Source organism: Octopus sinensis, linkage group LG3, assembly GCF_006345805.1.
Source record: "Octopus sinensis linkage group LG3, ASM634580v1, whole genome shotgun sequence".
Classification (NCBI taxonomy): Eukaryota; Metazoa; Mollusca; class Cephalopoda; order Octopoda; family Octopodidae; genus Octopus; species Octopus sinensis.
Genome location: NC_042999.1, coordinates 135,937,250 through 135,942,249, shown reverse-complemented (window position 1 = coordinate 135,942,249; position 5,000 = coordinate 135,937,250). Strand labels below are relative to the sequence as shown.

Sequence of the window (5,000 nt, the reverse complement as noted above, 5' to 3'; positions counted from 1 at the left end):
TTTTGTCATTAAGAAATGATTAATCCATTGACATGGTATGAAAATTTTTTTAATTCAGGATACTGGAGTATAGTTACATGCTTAAGCTATATAGACTTTTGCTGTGGAATGAAACTCAAAGCAGCAAATACACCCCAAGATTTTTTTTCAACAGCAGGACTTTGTTTTAGATATATGCCTCAGTATTCTACATTTCTTAATACCCATACTCTGTTGGGTTAGAACTTATCATGAGAATTTTATTCCAAAAGAATTTTAGAATTTTATGCTTTTAACATGGAAATATTCTTTGATATACTGAAATATTTAATAACAAAGTCAAATGGCAGTGCCCCAGCATGGCCACAGCTTGTGAGCTGAAACTAGATAAAATGAAAAAAAAATGATACAAAACATCTTTGAAGTCATTGTATCTTTATAAACATGTATACATATGTATCTGTGTACATGTGCTCAACACATTTCTGTGCATGTTCCTATGGACTTTATGTAATGTTACAAGCTGTCAGTTTTAAAATGCATTTAACAGTTTAGACAAGACTTTCATGTAATTCTAATTCTGACCAGTGCAGTACCATAATCATGTAAACTGGGCCATCACATCAATGCATGTTTAAGATTGCACTCATCTTATATGGACTGTAATTATAACAAATAATTACTTGTCAGTTTTCCATAGATTTCATAATTTATTAACATTTTTCTGCCTTTTATCTAAACGACTAAAATTGTTAGAATGAAGACAACCATTGCAAATCAAGTTGTCAGTGTGGAAAGTTCTGTGCAAAATAAGCAGTGCAATCTGATTCATAAAGATAGTAACATAAATATTGTTTGACTAAATTACTATGAGCATATTTTTCTATCACTTCACAAAATTCTCCTGTCAGCAAAAGATTCAGAGGAGCAGTCAAAATACAACTTTGATCAAACTAATCATTATCATTTACACAAAATTGATCACACATCTTTGGTTTCCTCTTGTCTGTATGTTAATGTAAATACAACTGTTTCAAATTAAGGAATCGACTACAAAGTTTACAAGAGTTGCTTTCTCCTTCTTTTCTTAATGTTTCTTTAATAATGTGGTGTCATACTTTGTAAGTGACTTCATTTATCACACAACAATTATTTATTTATTTGTTTATTTTTATTGTTTATTTATTTATTTTATTCTGTTTGGTTGGAATCAACAAATATTAATCCCAATTGCTGCTATAAATCAAACCATAACTAAGTGTCATGCCAATTTCCTCACAGATAAATTAGAGCAGTAGTAATTGATAGAAAAGCAATGTCTTCACATGACTTATAAGGTTTCTATATCATTAAAACTGATTTTTCTCTCTATATATCATCATCATTGTCACTCAAAAGACAGTGGATGACAGACTCATCATAACATTGAATGAGCTACTTTGTAAGCTCCTAGCTATGCCTACTTTGTAAGCTCCTAGCGATGCCTCTTTGTGTTCCAGGTTCAAATTCTACATGTGATTAATTTTGTTTTTTCAACCTTTCATGCCTTTTTACCTGTATGGTATTGCCCAACATGTCCATTAAACATCACTGGCTATAATACTGATGTCACTGTCATTTTTATCAAGGTAGTTTGCAGAGAAGCGGAGAGTGCTAATAAAAACCATTCTGTTCGTTGATTATAGTGTATATGCAGAAATAAATTTCACTCTAATGACTGTCTAGACCAGTGGTTCTCAACCATCTTTTTATCTATGAACCCTTTTGATTAATATTTTATTCTGGTGGACCCCATAGCTATTTGATGTTTTTAAATGAGTTTTATAGATACTTCTTTCAAAATTTTCATTTTGTTTTTCACACATTCACTTGTGTAGTTTCAACTATGTAAAACATTAGAGAAAGAAACCTGGCTGTTTCTTGTAATAAATATCCATTTCCCAAGGACTGGGATAAACAAAACTTGATATAATTATTAGTCCTTCTCTACATAGTCACCACCAATGGTGACACACTTCTCTCATTACATTATGCAGCTGTGAAGACCTCATCTGTAGAAGCCAGTAGGTTGTGTCTGAAGCAAAGACTTTACCTCACAGATAAGTTCATCATCTGAAAAGTGCTTCCCCTTCAAAAAAGATTTCATGGTTGGAAAGAGATAAAAGTCAGATGGTGCGAGGTCAGGAGAGTAAGGGGGGTGAGGAAGAATTTCTTAGCTGCAGGTGTGTGCTTTCATCTGGGCAACATTCACATTGTGAACTGGGGTGTTGTCTTGGAGAAGACGGACTCCTTTGGACAGCATGCCACACCCCTCAGCTTTGACAATATCCCACAGTTTTTGCAACAGAGAAGTATATATCCCGTTAATTGTGGTGCCCTTTGCCAGAAAATTCATCATCACTACTCTACACTGGTCCCAAAATACTGTGAGCAACACCTTGCCTGCTGAGAGTTGGACGCAAGCCTTCTTTGAAAGTGGTGAGTTATTGTGCTTCCATTGTTTCAACTGGACTTTAGTCTCAGGATCATAGTGATGGACCAGTGTTTCATCCTGTGATAAGTCTGCCAGAAAAGTCCTTCTCGTTTTCTTGGCACATTGCCAAAAGTGCCTGGGAGCAATTTACTCACTGCAGCTTCTGAAAAGGTGTGAGTATCCAAGGAATCCATCATGCAGGCAACTTTCACATGTGCAAATGGTCGTGAATGATTTTTTCCACAGACCCTAGACTTATCTTCACTTCTTGGCCTAATTGCTGAGCAGTTATGAGGTGTTCCTCCAAAATTGTGGCTTCCACTTTATGGATGGTGTCATCATCAATGGCAGAATGTGGTCGTCCAGGAATAGGAGAAGTCTCCGCCAATGTCCAACCACATTTGAACTAGCAATGCCAGTGCTTGAATATGTTGTATGAGGGTGCATCATTACCATACACTTCTTTCATCCCATCAAAAGTCTCTTTTGGTGTCCAATCTTTCAAGTATAAGAACCTGATCACTAATCAGCATTCAGTTGCCTCCATTATAGCACCTTAGTCCACTTCAGCAGCTGTAAACGACAAACAAATACTAGTGGAAAACTACAATTTACAATGTGACATGTAGAGACATTTATGATTATATTTGTACAAGTTCTATTTCTTGCACTAACCAGAAGTGGGTCAAGGGAAATCTTTAATGAACACCCCTTGTATATACACACACACACACACATGATGGGCCTCCACATAATTTTCATCTTGCAAATTTTGTTCACAAGGCATTGGTTGACATGAGACAATGTCATGAAACACTTTCCAATGACATGAGACACTTTCCAAGAGCAAAACTTTTGGCTGCAATGTGAAATTCTTAACCATATAGCTGTGTCAGATGTGAAAGAAGAGAAAATGGTGCATAAATTGATTAATTAGACAAGTTCATAACAGGAACAGTAGTAAAAAAAAATAAAGAAAGAATAGGAGAATGGAAAATGTTTGGAAGAGGGAAGAGAAATTAGAAGTTTACTTGTCTGTATTTTCCATTATTGTAACATGTGTTGTACAAACATTAAGAAAGATAGAATAGATAGAGATTGTAAGAGACATATTTATAGTGGGGACATTAGTTAGAAAATGAAAGCATTCCTTGAGGTTATTGAAACAACAGAGAGACAGAGAGAGAGTGAGAGATAGGTAGGAGAAATTATGGGGTAAAAAGAGAAAAATATGCATAATGTGAGCATTAGATACATTCATAATAGGGACAATAGTAGGAAGTAAGAGAAAGGATAAGTTAATGAAGAATATTAGGGGAAGAGAAAGAAAGTTAGAGGCTTGCTTATCTAATTTTTTTTATTATTGTAACATATATAATCTAAGAGTACTAAAGTAAGTTTATTACAATATGTTTTACCAAATGCACACATTATTTGATACAGAACTCAGTACAGTTGGTAGAGTAGATAAATATATCAAACGTTGAGTCTATTCTGAGTTGCCTCCTTAGTTGGGCTATGCACGTATATGTATGTATATAGGTAGGTATGTATATATGTATATGTGCTTATATTCAAGTATGCATGTTCGTTCATTCATTAATTTTCTTCTGTTTTTGATTATCTAAATTACTCCTCTGAGGAAGGAGCTGGTTTCTAACAAGGATTCAAAGCTCTTTCAGTGGAATGTAGGTAACAAAAAAAAATGTCACATTTGAAACTTGAGAAAAGTCTTGTATATTTTTACTGTTCCACTTACAATTTGTATTTGTAATGTTTGAGTTAGCTGGTTGATTTCTTTTTGTGAAAACCCTCACTTATCCAGATTGTCATTTTCTCACATTTACTCACATTAGATATTTACTCACAAAACGAAGTGCACCAATTATTTTTGTTATGAATGTGAAGTTATTATCTGGATATAGAAGATGGAGATTTTGAAGCAGATATCCATAGTTATCCTTTTCTTTTGGTTTTCAAAGAGATATTCACATCAGCAGGACAGGTGACCCCTATGATGGTTCATAAGTATTTATTGTGTGCATGCATATATTATGTATATTTGTGTGTGTGTGTGTGTGTATGCATGTAAATATATATATATAATATATATATATATATATATATATATATATATATATATATATATGTATACACACACACACACATATATATATATATACAAGTCATCGTCATCTTATGACCTATCTGACTTACGATCAATTGACTTTACGATGATTGGCATGCCATCTTCCTCAGCAATAATAAATAGTCCAGTTGAAATATAATGGGTTTAATTTCTTAGAAATTAACCCATCTACGGATGTTGTCAGCTAACAAATACTTCCCCTAGGTTTGGTTATCAATTGCCACTGTGCTGGATGACTATCCTTTCATAGAGACATCGAGGCAACTTCATGTTTGTTTATAAGACAACTGCTTGAGACTCAAAAATTTTTGACTAACACCAGTATAATAGTATAATACAGAATGCTGTGTGTTACTTTTACCTGAAAAAGTGCCTTAAGAATTTTAAAAAATTAAACCA

At 33.9% G+C, this 5,000-nt stretch overlaps 1 protein-coding gene across 6 annotated transcripts in view; it reads left to right on the top strand.

Moving 5' to 3' along the window:
• Positions 1–5,000, top strand: part of LOC115209732 (transmembrane protein 245) — a 482,091-nt gene that overhangs the window by 403,013 nt on the left and 74,078 nt on the right. The gene's annotated exons all lie outside the window — the stretch shown is intronic.